This window comes from Ranitomeya imitator, chromosome 9, assembly GCF_032444005.1.
Source record: "Ranitomeya imitator isolate aRanImi1 chromosome 9, aRanImi1.pri, whole genome shotgun sequence".
In the NCBI taxonomy this organism is placed as follows: domain Eukaryota; kingdom Metazoa; phylum Chordata; class Amphibia; order Anura; family Dendrobatidae; genus Ranitomeya; species Ranitomeya imitator.
Window position 1 is genome coordinate 991,806 of NC_091290.1, and position 22,112 is coordinate 1,013,917.

General features: G+C 60.8%; 1 protein-coding gene across 14 annotated transcripts in view; it reads left to right on the forward strand.

The window, feature by feature from the left end:
• Positions 1-22,112, forward strand: part of PLEKHA7 (pleckstrin homology domain containing A7) — a 273,292-nt gene that overhangs the window by 211,288 nt on the left and 39,892 nt on the right. The window lies entirely within an intron of this gene.

Here is a 22,112-nt window from a genome sequence, read left to right on the forward strand (position 1 = left end):
GTGCCCCCCATACCTGCCGAGTCTGTGACTATAGCCCCCCAATGTGAGGTGGGTGGTCCGCTAGTGTCTCAGCTTGTGCCCTCAGCAGTGCCGCACATGTGCCCCCATACCTGCCGAGTCTGTGACTATAGCCCCACAATGTGAGGTGGGTGGTCCGCTAGTGTCTCAGCTTGTGCCCCTCAGCAGTGCCGCACATGTGCCCCCCATACCTGCCGAGTCTGTGACTATAGCCCCCCAATGTGAGGTGGGTGGTCCGCTAGTGTCTCAGCTTGTGCCCGTCAGCAGTGCTGCACATGTGCCCCCCATACCTGCCGAGTCTGTGACTATAACCCCCCAATGTGAGGTGGGTGGTCCGCTAGTGTCTCAGCTTGTGCCCCTCAGCAGTGCCGCACATGTGCCCCCCATAGCTGCCGAGTATGTGACTATAGCCCCCCAATGTGAGGTGGGTGGTCCGCTAGTGTCTCAGCTTGTGCCCTCAGCAGTGCCGCACATGTGCCCCCCCATACCTGCCGAGTCTGTGATTATAGCCCCACAATGTGAGGTGGGTGGTCCGCTAGTGTCTCAGCTTGTGCCCTCAGCAGTGCCGCACATGTGCCCCCCATACCTGCCGAGTCTGTGACTATAGCCCCCCAATGTGAGGTGGGTGGTCCGCTAGTGTCTCAGCTTGTGCCCTCAGCAGTGCCGCACATGTGCCCCCCATACCTGCCGAGTCTGTGACTATAGCCCCCCAATGTGAGGTGGGTGGTCCGCTAGTGTCTCAGCTTGTGCCCCTCAGCAGTGCCGCACATGTGCCCCCCATACCTGCCGAGTCTGTGACTATAGCCCCCCAATGTGAGGTGGGTGGTCCGCTAGTGTCTCAGCTTGTGCCCGTCAGCAGTGCCGCATATGTGCCCCCCATACCTGCCGAGTCTGTGACTATAGCCCCCCAATGTGAGGTGGGTGGTCCGCTAGTGTCTCAGCTTGTGCCCTCAGCAGTGCCGCACATGTGCCCCCCATACCTGCCGAGTCTGTGACTATAGCCCCCCAATGTGAGGTGGGTGGTCCGCTAGTGTCTCAGCTTGTGCCCGTCAGCAGTGCCGCATATGTGCCCCCCATACCTGCCGAGTCTGTGACTATAGCCCCCCAATGTGAGGTGGGTGGTCCGCTAGTGTCTCAGCTTGTGCCCCTCAGCAGTGCTGCACATGTGCCCCCCATACCTGCCGAGTCTGTGACTATAGCCCCCCAATGTGAGCTGGGTGGTCCGCTAGTGTCTCAGCTTGTGCCCTCAGCAGTGCCGCACATGTGCCCCCCATACCTGCCGAGTCTGACTATAGCCCCCCAATGTGAGGTGGGTGGTCCGCTAGTGTCTCAGCTTGTGCCCGTCAGCAGTGCCGCACATGTGCCCCCCATACCTGCCGAGTCTGTGACTATAGCCCCCCAATGTGAGGTGGGTGGTCCGCTAGTGTCTCAGCTTGTGCCCTCAGCAGTGCCGCACATGTGCCCCCATACCTGCCGAGTCTGTGACTATAGCCCCCCAATGTGAGGTGGGTGGTCCGCTAGTGTCTCAGCTTGTGCCCTCAGCAGTGCCGCACATGTGCCCCCCATACCTGCCGAGTCTGTGACTATAGCCCCACAATGTGAGGTGGGTGGTCTGCTCGTGTCTCAGCTTGTGCCCTCAGCAGTGCCGCACATGTGCCCCCCATACCTGCCGAGTCTGTGACTATAGCCCCCCAATGTGAGGTGGGTGGTCCGCTAGTGTCTCAGCTTGTGCCCTCAGCAGTGCCGCACATGTGCCCCCCATACCTGCCGAGTCTGTGACTATAGCCCCACAATGTGAGGTGGGTGGTCCGCTCGTGTCTCAGCTTGTGCCCTCAGCAGTGCCGCACATGTGCCCCCCCATACCTGCCGAGTCTGTGACTATAGCCCCACAATGTGAGGTGGGTGGTCCGCTAGTGTCTCAGCTTGTGCCCTCAGCAGTGCTGCACATGTGCCCCCCATACCTGCCGAGTCTGTGACTATAACCCCCCAATGTGAGGTGGGTGGTCCGCTAGTGTCTCAGCTCGTGCCCCTCAGCAGTGCTGCACATGTGCCCCCCATACCTGCCGAGTCTGTGACTATAGCCCCACAATGTAAGGTGGGTGGTCCGCTAGTGTCTCAGCTTGTGCCCCTCAGCAGTGCCGCACATGTGCCCCCCATACCTGCCGAGTCTGTGACTATAGCCCCACAATGTGAGGTGGGTGGTCTGCTAGTGTCTCAGATTGTGCCCCTCAGCAGTGCCGCACATGTGCCCCCCATACCTGCCGAGTCTGTGACTATAGCCCCCCAATGTGAGGTGGGTGGTCCGCTAGTGTCTCAGCTTGTGCCCGTCAGCAGTGCCGCACATGTGCCCCCCATACCTGCCGAGTCTGTGACTATAGCCCCCCAATGTGAGGTGGGTGGTCCGCTAGTGTCTCAGCTTGTGCCCCTCAGCAGTGCCGCACATGTGCCCCCCCATACCTGCCGAGTCTGTGATTATAGCCCCACAATGTGAGGTGGGTGGTCCGCTCGTGTCTCAGCTTGTGCCCTCAGCAGTGCCGCACAAGTGCCCCCCATACCTGCCGAGTCTGTGACTATAGCCCCACAATGTGAGGTGGGTGGTCCACTAGTGTCTCAGCTTGTGCCCCTCAGCAGTGCCGCACATGTGCCCCCCATACCTGCCGAGTCTGTGACTATAGCCCCCCAATGTGAGGTGGGTGGTCCGCTAGTGTCTCAGCTTGTGCCCTCAGCAATGCCGCACATGTGCCCCCCATACCTGCTGAGTCTGTGACTATAGCCCCCCAATGTGAGGTGGGTGGTCCGCTAGTGTCTCAGCTTGTGCCCTCAGCAGTGCTGCACATGTGCCCCCCATACCTGCCGAGTCTGTGACTATAGCCCCACAATGTGAGGTGGGTGGTCCGCTCGTGTCTCAGCTTGTGCCCGTCAGCAGTGCCGCACATGTGCCCCCCATACCTGCCGAGTCTGTGACTATAGCCCCACAATGTGAGGTGGGTGGTCCGCTAGTGTCTCAGCTTGTGCCCTCAGCAGTGCTGCACATGTGCCCCCCATACCTGCCGAGTCTGTGACTATAGCCCCCCAATGTGAGGTGGGTGGTCCGCTAGTGTCTCAGCTTGTGCCCTCAGCAGTGCTGCACATGTGCCCCCCATACCTGCCGAGTCTGTGACTATAGCCCCACAATGTGAGGTGGGTGGTCCGCTCGTGTCTCAGCTTGTGCCCGTCAGCAGTGCCGCACATGTGCCCCCCATACCTGCCGAGTCTGTGACTATAGCCCCACAATGTGAGGTGGGTGGTCCGCTAGTGTCTCAGCTTGTGCCCTCAGCAGTGCCGCACATGTGCCCCCCATACCTGCCGAGTCTGTGACTATAACCTCCCAATGTGAGGTGGGTGGTCCGCTAGTGTCTCAGCTTGTGCCCTCAGCAGTGCCGCACATGTGCCCCCCATACCTGCCGAGTCTGTGACTATAGCCCCACAATGTGAGGTGGGTGGTCCGCTAGTGTCTCAGCTTGTGCCCTCAGCAGTGCTGCACATGTGCCCCCCATACCTGCCGAGTCTGTGACTATAGCCCCCCAATGTGAGGTGGGTGGTCCGCTAGTGTCTCAGCTCGTGCCCCTCAGCAGTGCTGCACATGTGCCCCCCCATACCTGCCGAGTCTGTGACTATAGCCCCCCAATGTGAGGTGGGTGGTCCGCTAGTGTCTCAGCTTGTGCCCCCAGCAGTGCTGCACATGTGCCCCCCATACCTGCCGAGTCTGTGACTATAGCCCCACAATGTGAGGTGGGTGGTCCGCTAGTGTCTCAGCTTGTGCCCGTCAGCAGTGCCGCACATGTGCCCCCCATACCTGCCGAGTCTGTGACTATAGCCCCACAATGGGAGGTGGGTGGTCCGCTAGTGTCTCAGCTTGTGCCCTCAGCAGTGCCGCACATGTGCCCCCCATACCTGCCGAGTCTGTGACTATAGCCCCCCAATGTGAGGTGGGTGGTCCGCTAGTGTCTCAACTTGTGCCCTCAGCAGTGCAGCACAAGTGCCCCCCATACCTGCCGAGTCTGTGACTATAGCCCCACAATGGGAGGTGGGTGGTCCGCTAGTGTCTCAGCTTGTGCCCCTCAGCAGTGCCGCACATGTGCCCCCCATACCTGCCGAATCTGTGACTATAGCCCCCCAATGTGAGGTGGGTGGTCCGCTAGTGTCTCAGCTTGTGCCCTCAGCAGTGCCGCACATGTGCCCCCCATACCTGCCGAGTCTGTGACCATAGCCCCCCAATGTGAGGTGGGTGGTCCGCTAGTGTCTCAGCTTGTGCCCTCAGCAGTGCCGCACATGTGCCCCCCCATACCTGCCGAGTCTGTGACTATAGCCCCCCAATGTGAGGTGGGTGGTCCGCTAGTGTCTCAGCTTGTGCCCTCAGCAGTGCCGCACATGTGCCCCCCCATACCTGCCGAGTCTGACTATAGCCCCCCAATGTGAGGTGGGTGGTCCGCTAGTGTCTCAGCTTGTGCCCCTCAGCAGTGCCGCACATGTGCTCCCCATACCTGCCGAGTCTGTGACTATAGCCCCCCAATGTGAGGTGGGTGGTCCGCTAGTGTCTCAGCTTGTGCCCCTCAGCAGTGCCGCACATGTGCCCCCCATACCTGCCGAGTCTGTGACTATAGCCCCCCAATGTGAGGTGGGTGGTCCGCTAGTGTCTCAGCTTGTGCCCCTCAGCAGTGCCGCACATGTGCCCCCCATACCTGCCGAGTCTGTGACTATAGCCCCACAATGTGAGGTGGGTGGTCCGCTCGTGTCTCAGCTTGTGCCCCTCAGCAGTGCTGCACATGTGCCCCCCATACCTGCCGAGTCTGTGACTATAGCCCCCCAATGTGAGGTGGGTGGTCCGCTCCTGTCTCAGCTTGTGCCCTCAGCAGTGCCGCACATGTGCCCCCCATACCTGCCGAGTCTGTGACTATAGCCCCCCAATGTGAGGTGGGTGGTCCGCTAGTGTCTCAGCTTGTGCCCCTCAGCAGTGCCGCACATGTGCCCCCCCATACCTGCCGAGTCTGTGACTATACCCCCCCAATGTGAGGTGGGTGGTCCGCTAGTGTCTCAGCTTGTGCCCTCAGCAGTGCCGCACATGTGCCCCCCATACCTGCCGAGTCTGTGACTATAGCCCCACAATGTGAGGTGGGTGGTCCGCTAGTGACTCAGCTTGTGCCCTCAGCAGTGCCGCACATGTGCCCCCCATACCTGCCGAGTCTGTGACTATAGCCCCCCAATGTGAGGTGGGTGGTCCGCTCGTGTCTCAGCTTGTGCCCTCAGCAGTGCCGCACATGTGCCCCCCATACCTGCCGAGTCTGTGACTATAGCCCCCCAATGTGAGGTGGGTGGTCCGCTAGTGTCTCAGCTTGTGCCCTCAGCTGTGCCGCATATGTGCCCCCCATACCTGCCGAGTCTGTGACTATAGCCCCCCAATGTGAGGTGGGTGGTCCGCTCGTGTCTTAGCTTGTGCCCTCAGCAGTGCCGCACATGTGCCCCCCATACCTGCCGAGTCTGTGACTATAGCCCCCCAATGTGAGGTGGGTGGTCCGCTAGTGTCTCAGCTTGTGCCCCTCAGCAGTGCCGCACATGTGCCCCCCATACCTGCCGAGTCTGTGACTATAACCCCCCAATGTGAGGTGGGTGGTCCGCTAGTGTCTCAGCTTGTGCCTTCAGCAGTGCCGCACATGTGCCCCCCCCCATACCTGCCGAGTCTGTGACTATAGCCCCCCAATGTGAGGTGGGTGGTCCGCTCGTGTCTCAGCTTGTGCCCTCAGCAGTGCCGCACATGTGCCCCCCATACCTGCCGAGTCTGTGACTATAGCCCCACAATGTGAGGTGGGTGGTCCGCTAGTGTCTCAGCTTGTGCCCCTCAGCAGTGCCGCACATGTGCCCCCCCCCCATACCTGCCGAGTCTGTGACTATAGCCCCACAATGTGAGGTGGGTGGTCCGCTCGTGTCTCAGCTTGTGCCCTCAGCAGTGCCGCACATGTGCCCCCCATACCTGCCGAGTCTGTGACTATAGCCCCACAATGTGAGGTGGGTGGTCCGCTAGTGTCTCAGCTTGTGCCCCTCAGCAGTGCCGCACATGTGCCCCCCCCCATACCTGCCGAGTCTGTGACTATAGCCCCACAATGTGAGGTGGGTGGTCCGCTAGTGTCTCAGCTTGTGCCCTCAGCAGTGCCGCACATGTGCCCCCCATACCTGCCGAGTCTGTGACTATAGCCCCACAATGTGAGGTGGGTGGTCCGCTAGTGTCTCAGCTTGTGCCCCTCAGCAGTGCCGCACATGTGCCCCCCATACCTGCCGAGTCTGTGACTATAGCCCCACAATGTGAGGTGGGTGGTCCGCTAGTGTCTCAGCTTGTGCCCCTCAGCAGTGCCGCACATGTGCCCCCCCCCATACCTGCCGAGTCTGTGACTATAGCCCCCCAATGTGAGGTGGGTGGTCCGCTAGTGTCTCAGCTTGTGCCCTCAGCAGTGCCGCACATGTGCCCCCCCCATACCTGCCGAGTCTGTGACTATAGCCCCCCAATGTGAGGTGGGTGGTCCGCTCCTGTCTCAGCTTGTGCTCCTCAGCAGTGCCGCACATGTGCCCCCCATACCTGCCGAGTCTGTGACTATAGCCCCACAATGTGAGGTGGGTGGTCCGCTAGTGTCTCAGCTTGTGCCCCTCAGCAGTGCTGCACATGTGCCCCCCATACCTGCCGAGTCTGTGACTATAGCCCCCCAATGTGAGGTGGGTGGTCCGCTCCTGTCTCAGCTTGTGCCCCTCAGCAGTGCTGCACATGTGCCCCCCATACCTGCTGAGTCTGTGACTATAGCCCCACAATGTGAGGTGGGTGGTCCGCTAGTGTCTCAGCTTGTGCCCGTCAGCAGTGCCGCACATGTGCCCCCCATACCTGCCGAGTCTGTGACTATAGCCCCACAATGTGAGGTGGGTGGTCCGCTAGTGTCTCAGCTTGTGCCCTCAGCAGTGCCGCACATGTGCCCCCCAGACCTGCCGAGTCTGTGACTATAGCCCCCCAATGTGAGGTGGGTGGTCCGCTAGTGTCTCAACTTGTGCCCCTCAGCAGTGCCGCACATGTGCCCCCCCCATACCTGCCGAGTCTGTGACTATAGCCCCCCAATGTGAGGTGGGTGGTCCGCTAGTGTCTCAGCTTGTGCCCTCAGCAGTGCAGCACATGTGCCCCCCATACCTGCCGAGTCTGTGACTATAGCCCCACAATGTGAGGTGGGTGGTCCGCTCGTGTCTCAGCTTGTGCCCTCAGCAGTGCCGCACATGTGCCCCCCATACCTGCCGAGTCTGTGACTATAGCCCCCCAATGTGAGGTGGGTGGTTCGCTAGTGTCTCAGCTTGTGCCCTCAGCAGTGCTGCACATGTGCCCCCCATACCTGCCGAGTCTGTGACTATAGCCCCCCAATGTGAGGTGGGTGGTCCGCTCCTGTCTCAGCTTGTGCCCCTCAGCAGTGCTGCACATGTGCCCCCCATACCTGCTGAGTCTGTGACTATAGCCCCACAATGTGAGGTGGGTGGTCCGCTAGTGTCTCAGCTTGTGCCCGTCAGCAGTGCCGCACATGTGCCCCCCATACCTGCCGAGTCTGTGACTATAGCCCCACAATGTGAGGTGGGTGGTCCGCTAGTGTCTCAGCTTGTGCCCTCAGCAGTGCCGCACATGTGCCCCCCAGACCTGCCGAGTCTGTGACTATAGCCCCCCAATGTGAGGTGGGTGGTCCGCTAGTGTCTCAACTTGTGCCCCTCAGCAGTGCCGCACATGTGCCCCCCCCATACCTGCCGAGTCTGTGACTATAGCCCCCCAATGTGAGGTGGGTGGTCCGCTAGTGTCTCAGCTTGTGCCCTCAGCAGTGCAGCACATGTGCCCCCCATACCTGCCGAGTCTGTGACTATAGCCCCACAATGTGAGGTGGGTGGTCCGCTCGTGTCTCAGCTTGTGCCCTCAGCAGTGCCGCACATGTGCCCCCCATACCTGCCGAGTCTGTGACTATAGCCCCCCAATGTGAGGTGGGTGGTCCGCTCGTGTCTCAGCTTGTGCCCGTCAGCAGTGCCGCACATGTGCCCCCCATACCTGCCGAGTCTGTGACTATAGCCCCCCAATGTGAGGTGGGTGGTCCGCTAGTGTCTCAGCTTGTGCCCTCAGCAGTGCCGCACATGTGCCCCCCATACCTGCCGAGTCTGTGACTATAACCCCCCAATGTGAGGTGGGTGGTCCGCTCGTGTCTCAACTTGTGCCCCTCAGCAGTGCTGCACATGTGCCCCCCATACCTGCCGAGTCTGTGACTATAACCCCACAATGTGAGGTGGATGGTCCGCTCGTGTCTCAGCTTGTGCCCCTCAGCAGTGCCGCACATGTGCCCCCCATACCTGCCGAGTCTGTGACTATAGCCCCCCAATGTGAGGTGGGTGGTCCGCTAGTGTCTCAGCTTGTGCCCCTCAGCAGTGCCGCACATGTGCCCCCCATACCTGCCGAGTCTGTGACTATAGCCCCACAATGTGAGGTGGGTGGTCCGCTAGTGTCTCAGCTTGTGCCCCTCAGCAGTGCTGCACATGTGCCCCCCATACCTGCCGAGTCTGTGACTATAGCCCCCCAATGTGAGGTGGGTGGTCCGCTCCTGTCTCAGCTTGTGCCCCTCAGCAGTGCTGCACATGTGCCCCCCATACCTGCTGAGTCTGTGACTATAGCCCCACAATGTGAGGTGGGTGGTCCGCTAGTGTCTCAGCTTGTGCCCTCAGCAGTGCTGCACATGTGCCCCCCATACCTGCCGAGTCTGTGACTATAGCCCCCCAATGTGAGGTGGGTGGTCCGCTCCTGTCTCAGCTTGTGCCCCTCAGCAGTGCTGCACATGTGCCCCCCATACCTGCTGAGTCTGTGACTATAGCCCCCCAATGTGAGGTGGGTGGTCCGCTAGTGTCTCAGCTTGTGCCCGTCAGCAGTGCCGCACATGTGCCCCCCATACCTGCCGAGTCTGTGACTATAGCCCCACAATGTGAGGTGGGTGGTCCGCTAGTGTCTCAGCTTGTGCCCTCAGCAGTGCCGCACATGTGCCCCCCATACCTGCCGAGTCTGTGACTATAGCCCCCCAATGTGAGGTGGGTGGTCCGCTAGTGTCTCAGCTTGTGCCCGTCAGCAGTGCTGCACATGTGCCCCCCATACCTGCCGAGTCTGTGACTATAACCCCCCAATGTGAGGTGGATGGTCCGCTAGTGTCTCAGCTTGTGCCCTCAGCAGTGCCGCACATGTGCCCCCCCCCCATACCTGCCGAGTCTGTGACTATAGCCCCCCAATGTGAGGTGGGTGGTCCGCTAGTGTCTCAGCTTGTGCCCCTCAGCAGTGCTGCACATGTGCCCCCCATACCTGCCGAGTCTGTGACTATAACCCCCCAATGTGAGGTGGGTGGTCCGCTAGTGTCTCAGCTTGTGCCCCTCAGCAGTGCCGCACATGTGCCCCCCATACCTGCAGAGTCTGTGACTATACCCCCCCATTGTGAGGTGGGTGGTCCGCTAGTGTCTCAGCTTGTGCCCCTCAGCAGTGCCGCACATGTGCCCCCCATACCTGCCAAGTCTGTGACTATAGCCCCACAATGTGAGGTGGGTGGTCCGCTAGTGTCTCAGCTTGTGCCCCTCAGCAGTGCCGCACATGTGCCCCCCATACCTGCCGAGTCTGTGACTATAGCCCCCCAATGTGAGGTGGGTGGTCCGCTAGTGTCTCAGCTTGTGCCCCTCAGCAGTGCCGCACATGTGCCCCCCATACTTGCCGAGTCTGTGACTATAGCCCCCCAATGTGAGGTGGGTGGTCCGCTAGTGTCTCAGCTTGTGCCCTCAGCAGTGCCGCACATGTGCCCCCCATACCTGCCGAGTCTGTGACTATAACCCCCCAATGTGAGGTGGGTGGTCCGCTAGTGTCTCAGCTTGTGCCCTCAGCAGTGCCGCACATGTGCCCCCCATACCTGCCGAGTCTGTGACTATAACCCCCCAATGTGAGGTGGGTGGTCCGCTCGTGTCTCAGCTTGTGCCCCTCAGCAGTGCCGCACATGTGCCCCCCATACCTGCAGAGTCTGTGACTATACCCCCCCATTGTGAGGTGGGTGGTCCGCTAGTGTCTCAGCTTGTGCCCCTCAGCAGTGCCGCACATGTGCCCCCCATACCTGCCAAGTCTGTGACTATAACCCCCCAATGTGAGGTGGGTGGTCCGCTAGTGTCTCAGCTTGTGCCCCTCAGCAGTGCCGCACATGTGCCCCCCATACCTGCCAAGTCTGTGACTATAGCCCCACAATGTGAGGTGGGTGGTCCGCTAGTGTCTCAGCTTGTGCCCCTCAGCAGTGCCGCACATGTGCCCCCCATACCTGCCGAGTCTGTGACTATAACCCCCCAATGTGAGGTGGGTGGTCCGCTAGTGTCTCAGCTTGTGCCCCTCAGCAGTGCTGCACATGTGCCCCCCATACCTGCCGAGTCTGTGACTATAGCCCCCCAATGTGAGGTGGGTGGTCCGCTCCTGTCTCAGCTTGTGCTCCTCAGCAGTGCCGCACATGTGCCCCCCATACCTGCCGAGTCTGTGACTATAGCCCCACAATGTGAGGTGGGTGGTCCGCTCGTGTCTCAGCTTGTGCCCTCAGCAGTGCTGCACATGTGCCCCCCATACCTGCCGAGTCTGTGACTATAACCCCCCAATGTGAGGTGGGTGGTCCGCTAGTGTCTCAGCTTGTGCCCTCAGCAGTGCCGCACATGTGCCCCCCATACCTGCCGAGTCTGTGACTATAGCCCCCCAATGTGAGGTGGGTGGTCCGCTAGTGTCTCAGCTTGTGCCCCTCAGCAGTGCCGCACATGTGCCCCCCATACCTGCCGAGTCTGTGACTATAGCCCCCAATGTGAGGTGGGTGGTCCGCTAGTGTCTCAGCTTGTGCCCCTCAGCAGTGCTGCACATGTGCCCCCCATACCTGCCGAGTCTGTGACTATAGCCCCCCAATGTGAGGTGGGTGGTCCGCTAGTGTCTCAGCTTGTGCCCCTCAGCAGTGCCGCACATGTGCCCCCCATACCTGCCGAGTCTGTGACTATAGCCCCCAATGTGAGGTGGGTGGTCCGCTAGTGTCTCAGCTTGTGCCCCTCAGCAGTGCTGCACATGTGCCCCCCATACCTGCCGAGTCTGTGACTATAGCCCCACAATGTGAGGTGGGTGGTCCGCTAGTGTCTCAGCTTGTGCCCCTCAGCAGTGCCGCACATGTGCCCCCCATACCTGCCGAGTCTGACTATAGCCCCACAATGTGAGGTGGGTGGTCCGCTAGTGTCTCAGCTTGTGCCCCTCAGCAGTGCCGCACATGTGCCCCCCATACCTGCCGAGTCTGTGACTATAGCCCCCCAATGTGAGGTGGGTGGTCCGCTAGTGTCTCAGCTTGTGCCCCCAGCAGTGCTGCACATGTGCCCCCCATACCTGCCGAGTCTGTGACTATAGCCCCACAATGTGAGGTGGGTGGTCCGCTAGTGTCTCAGCTTGTGCTCCTCAGCAGTGCTGCACATGTGCCCCCCATACCTGCCGAGTCTGTGACCATAGCCCCCCAATGTGAGGTGGGTGGTCCGCTAGTGTCTCAGCTTGTGCCCCTCAGCAGTGCCGCACATGTGCCCCCCATACCTGCCGAGTCTGTGACTATAGCCCCACAATGTGAGGTGGGTGGTCCGCTAGTGTCTCAGCTTGTGCCCCTCAGCAGTGCCGCACATGTGCCCCCCATACCTGCCGAGTCTGTGACTATAGCCCCACAATGTGAGGTGGGTGGTCCGCTAGTGTCTCAGCTTGTGCCCCTCAGCAGTGCCGCACATGTGCCCCCCATACCTGCCGAGTCTGTGACTATAGCCCCCCAATGTGAGGTGGGTGGTCCGCTAGTGTCTCAGCTTGTGCCCTCAGCAGTGCTGCACATGTGCCCCCCGTACCTGCCGAGTCTGTGACTATAGCCCCCCAATGTGAGGTGGGTGGTCCGCTCGTGTCTCAGCTTGTGCCCCTCAGCAGTGCCGCACATGTGCCCCCCGTCCCTCCTGAGTCTGTGACTATAGCCCCACAATGTGAGGTGGGTGGTCCGCTAGTGTCTCAGCTTGTGCCCTCAGCAGTGCTGCACATGTGCCCCCCTATACCTGCTGAGTCTGTGACTATAGCCCCCCAATGTGAGGTGGGTGGTCCGCTAGTGTCTCAGCTCGTGCCCCTCAGCAGTGCTGCACATGTGCCCCCCGTACCTGCTGAGTCTGTGACTATAGCCCCCCAATGTGAGGTGGGTGGTCCGCTAGTGTCTCAGCTTGTGCCCTCAGCAGTGCTGCACATGTGCCCCCCGTACCTGCCGAGTCTGTGACTATAGCCCCCCAATGTGAGGTGGGTGGTCCGCTAGTGTCTCAGCTTGTGCCCTCAGCAGTGCCGCACATGTGCCCCCCATACCTGCCGAGTCTGTGACTATAGCCCCACAATGTGAGGTGGGTGGTCCGCTAGTGTCTCAGCTTGTGCCCGTCAGCAGTGCTGCACATGTGCCCCCCATACCTGCCGAGTCTGTGACTATAACCCCCCAATGTGAGGTGGGTGGTCCGCTCGTGTCTCAGCTTGTGCCCTCAGCAGTGCCGCACATGTGCCCCCCATACCTGCCGAGTCTGTGACTATAGCCCCACAATGTGAGGTGGGTGGTCCGCTCGTGTCTCAGCTTGTGCCCTCAGCAGTGCTGCACATGTGCCCCCCATACCTGCCGAGTCTGTGACTATAGCCCCCCAATGTGAGGTGGGTGGTCCGCTAGTGTCTCAGCTTGTGCCCCTCAGCAGTGCCGCACATGTGCCCCCCATACCTGCCGAGTCTGTGACTATAGCCCCACAATGTGAGGTGGGTGGTCCGCTCGTGTCTCAGCTTGTGCCCCTCAGCAGTGCCGCACATGTGCCCCCCATACCTGCCGAGTCTGTGACTATAGCCCCCCAATGTGAGGTGGGTGGTCCGCTAGTGTCTCAGCTTGTGCCCCTCAGCAGTGCTGCACATGTGCCCCCCCATACCTGCCGAGTCTGTGACTATAGCCCCCCAATGTGAGGTGGGTGGTCCGCTAGTGTCTCAGCTTGTGCCCCTCAGCAGTGCCGCACATGTGCCCCCCCATACCTGCCGAGTCTGTGACTATAGCCCCCCAATGTGAGGTGGGTGGTCCGCTCGTGTCTCAGCTTGTGCCCCTCAGCAGTGCTGCACATGTGCCCCCCATACCTGCCGAGTCTGTGACTATAACCCCCCAATGTGAGGTGGGTGGTCCGCTAGTGTCTCAGCTTGTGCCCGTCAGCAGTGCCGCACATGTGCCCCCCATACCTGCCGAGTCTGTGACTATAGCCCCACAATGTGAGGTGGGTGGTCCGCTAGTGTCTCAGCTTGTGCCCCTCAGCAGTGCTGCACATGTGCCCCCCATACCTGCCGAGTCTGTGACTATAGCCCCCCAATGTGAGGTGGGTGGTCCGCTAGTGTCTCAGCTTGTGCCCCTCAGCAGTGCCGCACATGTGCCCCCCCATACCTGCCGAGTCTGTGACTATAGCCCCCCAATGTGAGGTGGGTGGTCCGCTCGTGTCTCAGCTTGTGCCCCTCAGCAGTGCCGCACATGTGCCCCCCCATACCTGCCGAGTCTGTGACTATAACCCCCCAATGTGAGGTGGGTGGTCCGCTAGTGTCTCAGCTTGTGCCCGTCAGCAGTGCCGCACATGTGCCCCCCATACCTGCCGAGTCTGTGACTATAGCCCCCCAATGTGAGGTGGGTGGTCCGCTCGTGTCTCAGCTTGTGCCCTCAGCAGTGCCGCACATGTGCCCCCCATACCTGCCGAGTCTGTGACTATAGCCCCACAATGTGAGGTGGGTGGTCCGCTAGTGTCTCAGCTTGTGCCCCTCAGCAGTGCTGCACATGTGCCCCCCATACCTGCCGAGTCTGTGACTATAGCCCCACAATGTGAGGTGGGTGGTCCGCTTGTGCCCCTCAGCAGTGCCGCACATGTGCCCCCCATACCTGCCGAGTCTGTGACTATAGCCCCCCAATGTGAGGTGGGTGGTCCGCTAGTGTCTCAACTTGTGCCCTCAGCAGTGCCGCACATGTGCCCCCCATACCTGCCGAGTCTGTGACTATAGCCCCCCAATGTGAGGTGGGTGGTCCGCTAGTGTCTCAGCTTGTGCCCGTCAGCAGTGCCGCACATGTGCCCCCCATACCTGCCGAGTCTGTGACTATAGCCCCACAATGTGAGGTGGGTGGTCCGCTAGTGTCTCAGCTTGTGCCCGTCAGCAGTGCCGCACATGTGCCCCCCCCATACCTGCCGAGTCTGTGACTATAACCCCCCAATGTGAGGTGGGTGGTCCGCTAGTGTCTCAGCTTGTGCCCCTCAGCAGTGCCGCACATGTGCCCACCATACCTGCCGAGTCTGTGACTATAGCCCCACAATGTGAGGTGGGTGGTCCGCTAGTGTCTCAGCTTGTGCCCGTCAGCAGTGCCGCACATGTGCCCCCAATACCTGCCGAGTCTGTGACTATAGCCCCCCAATGTGAGGTGGGTGGTCCGCTAGTGTCTCAACTTGTGCCCCTCAGCAGTGCCGCACATGTGCCCCCCCCATACCTGCCGAGTCTGTGACTATAGCCCCCCAATGTGAGGTGGGTGGTCCGCTAGTGTCTCAGCTTGTGCCCTCAGCAGTGCCGCACATGTGCCCCCCATACCTGCCGAGTCTGTGACTATAGCCCCCCAATGTGAGGTGGATGGTCCGCTCGTGTCTCAGCTTGTGCCCTCAGCAGTGCCGCACATGTGCCCCCCATACCTGCCGAGTCTGTGACTATAACCCCCCAATGTGAGGTGGGTGGTCCGCTAGTGTCTCAGCTTGTGCCCCTCAGCAGTGCCGCACATGTGCCCCCCATACCTGCCGAGTCTGTGACTATAGCCCCACAATGTGAGGTGGGTGGTCCGCTAGTGTCTCAGCTTGTGCCCCTCAGCAGTGCTGCACATGTGCCCCCCATACCTGCCGAGTCTGTGACTATAGCCCCCCAATGTGAGGTGGGTGGTCCGCTCCTGTCTCAGCTTGTGCTCCTCAGCAGTGCCGCACATGTGCCCCCCATACCTGCCGAGTCTGTGACTATAGCCCCCCAATGTGAGGTGGGTGGTCCGCTAGTGTCTCAGCTTGTGCCCGTCAGCAGTGCCGCACATGTGCCCCCCATACCTGCCGAGTCTGTGACTATAGCCCCCCAATGTGAGGTGGGTGGTCCGCTAGTGTCTCAGCTTGTGCCCCTCAGCAGTGCTGCACATGTGCCCCCCATACCTGCCGAGTCTGTGACTATAGCCCCCCAATGTGAGGTGGGTGGTCCGCTCCTGTCTCAGCTTGTGCCCCTCAGCAGTGCCGCACATGTGCCCCCCATACCTGCCGAGTCTGTGACTATAGCCCCACAATGTGAGGTGGGTGGTCCGCTCGTGTCTCAGCTTGTGCCCTCAGCAGTGCTGCACATGTGCCCCCCATACCTGCCGAGTCTGTGACTATAACCCCCCAATGTGAGGTGGGTGGTCCGCTAGTGTCTCAGCTTGTGCCCCTCAGCAGTGCTGCACATGTGCCCCCCATACCTGCCGAGTCTGTGACTATAGCCCCACAATGTGAGGTGGGTGGTCCGCTAGTGTCTCAACTTGTGCCCCTCAGCAGTGCCGCACATGTGCCCCCCATACCTGCCGAGTCTGTGACCATAGCCCCCCAATGTGAGGTGGGTGGTCCGCTCGTGTCTCAGCTTGTGCTCCTCAGCAGTGCCGCACATGTGCCCCCCCATACCTGCCGAGTCTGTGACTATAGCCCCACAATGTGAGGTGGGTGGTCCGCTAGTGTCTCAGCTTGTGCCCCTCAGCAGTGCCGCACATGTGCCCCCCATACCTGCCGAGTCTGTGACTATAGCCCCACAATGTGAGGTGGGTGGTCCGCTAGTGTCTCAGCTTGTGCCTCTCAGCAGTGCTGCACATGTGCCCCCCATACCTGCCGAGTCTGTGACTATAGCCCCCCAATGTGAGGTGGGTGGTCCGCTAGTGTCTCAGCTTGTGCCCTCAGCAGTGCTGCACATGTGCCCCCCATACCTGCCGAGTTTGTGACTATAGCCCCCCAATGTGAGGTGGGTGGTCCGCTCGTGTCTCAGCTTGTGCCCCTCAGCAGTGCCGCACATGTGCCCCCCGTCCCTCCTGAGTCTGTGACTATAGCCCCACAATGTGAGGTGGGTGGTCCGCTAGTGTCTCAGCTTGTGCCCTCAGCAGTGCTGCACATGTGCCCCCCTATACCTGCTGAGTCTGTGACTATAGCCCCCCAATGTGAGGTGCGTGGTCCGCTAGTGTCTCAGCTTGTGCCCTCAGCAGTGCTGCACATGTGCCCCCCTATACCTGCTGAGTCTGTGACTATAGCCCCCCAATGTGAGGTGCGTGGTCCGCTAGTGTCTCAGCTTGTGCCCTCAGCAGTGCTGCACATGTGCCCCCCGTACCTGCTGAGTCTGTGACTATAGCCCCCCAATGTGAGGTGGGTGGTCCGCTAGTGTCTCAGCTTGTGCCCTCAGCAGTGCTGCACATGTGCCCCCCGTACCTGCCGAGTCTGTGACTATAGCCCCACAATGTGAGGTGGGTGGTCCGCTAGTGTCTCAGCTTGTGCCCCTCAGCAGTGCCGCACATGTGCCCCCCATACCTGCAGAGTCTGTGACTATAACCCCCCAATGTGAGGTGGGTGGTCCGCTAGTGTCTCAGCTTGTGCCCCTCAGCAGTGCCGCACATGTGCCCCCCATACCTGCAGAGTCTGTGACTATAACCCCCCAATGTGAGGTGGGTGGTCCGCTAGTGTCTCAGCTTGTGCCCTCAGCAGTGCCGCACATGTGCCCCCCATACCTGCCGAGTCTGTGACTATACCCCCCCAATGTGAGGTGGGTGGTCCGCTAGTGTCTCAGCTTGTGCCCTCAGCAGTGCCGCACATGTGCCCCCCATACCTGCCGAGTCTGTGACTATAGCCCCCCAATGTGAGGTGGGTGGTCCGCTAGTGTCTCAGCTTGTGCCCGTCAGCAGTGCCGCACATGAGCCCCCCATACCTGCCGAGTCTGTGACTATAGCCCCACAATGTGAGGTGGGTGGTCCGCTCGTGTCTCAGCTTGTGCCCTCAGCAGTGCTGCACATGTGCCCCCCATACCTGCCGAGTCTGTGATTATAGCCCCACAATGTGAGGTGGGTGGTCCGCTCGTGTCTCAGCTTGTGCCCCTCAGCAGTGCCGCACATGTGCCCCCCATACCTGCCGAGTCTGTGACTATACCCCCCCAATGTGAGGTGGGTGGTCCGCTAGTGTCTCAGCTTGTGCCCCTCAGCAGTGCCGCACATGTGCCCCCCATACCTGCAGAGTCTGTGACTATAACCCCCCAATGTGAGGTGGGTGGTCCGCTAGTGTCTCAGCTTGTGCCCTCAGCAGTGCCGCACATGTGCCCCCCATACCTGCAGAGTCTGTGACTATAACCCCCCAATGTGAGGTGGGTGGTCCGCTAGTGTCTCAGCTTGTGCCCCTCAGCAGTGCCGCACATGTGCCCCCCATACCTGCCGAGTCTGTGACTATAGCCCCCCAATGTGAGGTGGGTGGTCCGCTAGTGTCTCAGCTTGTGCCCGTCAGCAGTGCCGCACATGTGCCCCCAATACCTGCCGAGTCTGTGACTATAGCCCCCCAATGTGAGGTGGGTGGTCCGCTAGTGTCTCAACTTGTGCCCCTCAGCAGTGCCGCACATGTGCCCCCCCCATACCTGCCGAGTCTGTGACTATAGCCCCCCAATGTGAGGTGGGTGGTCCGCTAGTGTCTCAGCTTGTGCCCTCAGCAGTGCTGCACATGTGCCCCCCATACCTGCCGAGTCTGTGACTATAGCCCCACAATGTGAGGTGGGTGGTCCGCTCGTGTCTCAGCTTGTGCCCTCAGCAGTGCCGCACATGTGCCCCCCATACCTGCCGAGTCTGTGACTATAGCCCCACAATGTGAGGTGGGTGGTCCGCTCGTGTCTCAGCTTGTGCCGCACATGTGCCCCCCATACCTGCCGAGTCTGTGACTATAGCCCCCCAATGTGAGGTGGGTGGTCCGCTCGTGTCTCAGCTTGTGCCCTCAGCAGTGCTGCACATGTGCCCCCCATACCTGCCGAGTCTGTGACTATAGCCCCACAATGTGAGGTTGGTGGTCTGCTCTTGTCTCAGCTTGTGCCCGTCAGCAGTGCCGCACATGTGCCCCCCATACCTGCCGAGTCTGTGACTATAGCCCCACAATGTGAGGTGGGTGGTCCGCTAGTGTCTCAGCTTGTGCCCTCAGCAGTGCTGCACATGTGCCCCCCATACCTGCCGAGTCTGTGACTATAGCCCCACAATGTGAGGTGGGTGGTCCGCTAGTGTCTCAGCTTGTGCCCTCAGCAGTGCCGCACATGTGCCCCCCATACCTGCCGAGTCTGTGACTATAGCCCCCCAATGTGAGGTGGGTGGTCCGCTAGTGTCTCAGCTTGTGCCCTCAGCAGTGCTGCACATGTGCCCCCCATACCTGCCGAGTCTGTGACTATAGCCCCACAATGTGAGGTGGGTGGTCCGCTAGTGTCTCAGCTTGTGCCCTCAGCAGTGCCGCACATGTGCCCCCCATACCTGCCGAGTCTGTGACTATAGCCCCACAATGTGAGGTGGGTGGTCCGCTAGTGTCTCAGCTTGTGCCCCTCAGCAGTGCCGCACATGTGCCCCCCATACCTGCCGAGTCTGTGACTATAGCCCCCCAATGTGAGGTGGGTGGTCCGCTAGTGTCTCAGCTTGTGCCCTCAGCAGTGCCGCACATGTGCCCCCCATACCTGCCGAGTCTGTGACCATAGCCCCCCAATGTGAGGTGGGTGGTCCGCTAGTGTCTCAACTTGTGCCCTCAGCAGTGCCGCACATGTGCCCCCCATACCTGCCGAGTCTGTGACTATAGCCCCCCAATGTGAGGTGGGTGGTCCGCTAGTGTCTCAGCTTGTGCCCTCAGCAGTGCCGCACATGTGCCCCCCATACCTGCCGAGTCTGTGACTATAGCCCCCCAATGTGAGGTGGGTGGTCCGCTCGTGTCTCAGCTTGTGCCCCTCAGCAGTGCCGCACATGTGCCCCCCATACCTGCCGAGTCTGTGACTATAGCCCCCCAATGTGAGGTGGGTGGTCCGCTAGTGTCTCAGCTTGTGCCCCTCAGCAGTGCCGCACATGTGCCCCCCATACCTGCCGAGTCTGTGACTATAGCCCCCCAATGTGAGGTGGGTGGTCCGCTCGTGTCTCAGCTTGTGCCCCTCAGCAGTGCCGCACATGTGCCCCCCATACCTGCCGAGTCTGTGACTATAGCCCCCCAATGTGAGGTGGGTGGTCCGCTAGTGTCTCAGCTTGTGCCCTCAGCAGTGCCGCACATGTGCCCCCCATACCTGCCGAGTCTGTGACTATAGCCCCCCAATGTGAGGTGGGTGGTCCGCTAGTGTCTCAGCTTGTGCCCTCAGCAGTGCCGCACATGTGCCCCCCATACCTGCCGAGTCTGTGACTATAGCCCCACAATGTGAGGTGGGTGGTCCGCTAGTGTCTCAGCTTGTGCCCTCAGCAGTGCCGCACATGTGCCCCCCATACCTGCCGAGTCTGTGACTATAGCCCCCCAATGTGAGGTGGGTGGTCCGCTCGTGTCTCAGCTTGTGCCCTCAGCAGTGCTGCACATGTGCCCCCCATACCTGCCGAGTCTGTGACTATAGCCCCCCAATGTGAGGTGGGTGGTCCGCTAGTGTCTCAGCTTGTGCCCCTCAGCAGTGCCGCACATGTGCCCCCCATACCTGCCGAGTCTGTGACTATAGCCCCCCAATGTGAGGTGGGTGGTCCGCTAGTGTCTCAGCTTGTGCCCCTCAGCAGTGCCGCACATGTGCCCCCCCCCCATACCTGCTGAGTCTGTGACTATAGCCCCCCAATGTGAGGTGGGTGGTCCGCTAGTGTCTCAGCTTGTGCCCTCAGCAGTGCTGCACATGTGCCCCCCATACCTGCCGAGTCTGTGACTATAGCCCCCCAATGTGAGGTGGGTGGTCCGCTAGTGTCTCAGCTTGTGCCCTCAGCAGTGCCGCACATGTGCCCCCCATACCTGCCAAGTCTGTGACTATAGCCCCCCAATGTGAGGTGGGTGGTCCGCTCGTGTCTCAGCTTGTGCCCTCAGCAGTGCCGCACATGTGCCCCCCCATACCTGCCGAGTCTGTGACTATAGCCCCCCAATGTGAGGTGGGTGGTCCGCTCGTGTCTCAGCTTGTGCCCTCAGCAGTGCCGCACATGTGCCCCCCATACCTACCGAGTCTGTGACTATAGCCCCACAATGTGAGGTGGGTGGTCCGCTCCTGTCTCAGCTTGTGCCCTCAGCAGTGCCGCACATGTGCCCCCCATACCTGCCGAGTCTGTGACTATAGCCCCACAATGTGAGGTGGGTGGTCCGCTAGTGTCTCAGCTTGTGCCCCTCAGCAGTGCTGCACATGTGCCCCCCATACCTGCCGAGTCTGTGACTATAGCCCCCCAATGTGAGGTGGGTGGTCCGCTCCTGTCTCAGCTTGTGCCCCTCAGCAGTGCCGCACATGTGCCCCCCATACCTGCTGAGTCTGTGACTATAGCCCCACAATGTGAGGTGGGTGGTCCGCTAGTGTCTCAGCTTGTGCCCTCAGCAGTGCTGCACATGTGCCCCCCATACCTGCCGAGTCTGTGACTATAGCCCCACAATGTGAGGTGGGTGGTCCGCTAGTGTCTCAGCTTGTGCCCCTCAGCAGTGCTGCACATGTGCCCCCCATACCTGCCGAGTCTGTGACTATAGCCCCACAATGTGAGGTGGGTGGTCCGCTAGTGTCTCAGCTTGTGCCCCTCAGCAGTGCTGCACATGTGCCCCCCGTCCCTCCTGAGTCTGTGACTATAGCCCCCAATGTGAGGTGGGTGGTCCGCTAGTGTCTCAGCTTGTGCCCCTCAGCAGTGCCGCACATGTGCCCCCCATACCTGCTGAGTCTGTGACTATAGCCCCCCAATGTGAGGTGGGTGGTCCGCTAGTGTCTCAGCTTGTGCCCCTCAGCAGTGCCGCACATGTGCCCCCCATACCTGCCGAGTCTGTGACTATAGCCCCCCAATGTGAGGTGGGTGGTCCGCTAGTGTCTCAGCTTGTGCCCCTCAGCAGTGCTGCACATGTGCCCCCCATACCTGCCGAGTCTGTGACTATAGCCCCCCAATGTGAGGTGGGTGGTCCGCTAGTGTCTCAGCTTGTGCCCCTCAGCAGTGCCGCACATGTGCCCCCCATACCTGCAGAGTCTGTGACTATAACCCCCCAATGTGAGGTGGGTGGTCCGCTAGTGTCTCAGCTTGTGCCCCTCAGCAGTGCCGCACATGTGCCCCCCATACCTGCAGAGTCTGTGACTATAACCCCCCAATGTGAGGTGGGTGGTCCGCTAGTGTCTCAGCTTGTGCCCCTCAGCAGTGCCGCATATGTGCCCCCCATACCTGCCGAGTCTGTGACTATAACCCCACAATGTGAGGTGGGTGGTCCGCTAGTGTCTCAGCTTGTGCCCTCAGCAGTGCCGCACATGTGCCCCCCATACCTGCCGAGTCTGTGACTATAGCCCCCCAATGTGAGGTGGGTGGTCCGCTAGTGTCTCAGCTTGTGCCCGTCAGCAGTGCCGCACATGTGCCCCCCATACCTGCCGAGTCTGTGACTATAGCCCCCCAATGTGAGGTGGGTGGTCCGCTCGTGTCTCAGCTTGTGCCCCTCAGCAGTGCTGCACATGTGCCCCCCATACCTGCCGAGTCTGTGACTATAGCCCCCCAATGTGAGGTGGGTGGTCCGCTCGTGTCTCAGCTTGTGCCCCTCAGCAGTGCCGCACATGTGCCCCCCATACCTGCAGAGTCTGTGACTATAACCCCACAATGTGAGGTGGGTGGTCCGCTAGTGTCTCAGCTTGTGCCCGTCAGCAGTGCCGCACATGTGCCCCCCATACCTGCCGAGTCTGTGACTATAGCCCCCCAATGTGAGGTGGGTGGTCCGCTAGTGTCTCAGCTTGTGCCCGTCAGCAGTGCCGCACATGAGCCCCCCATACCTGC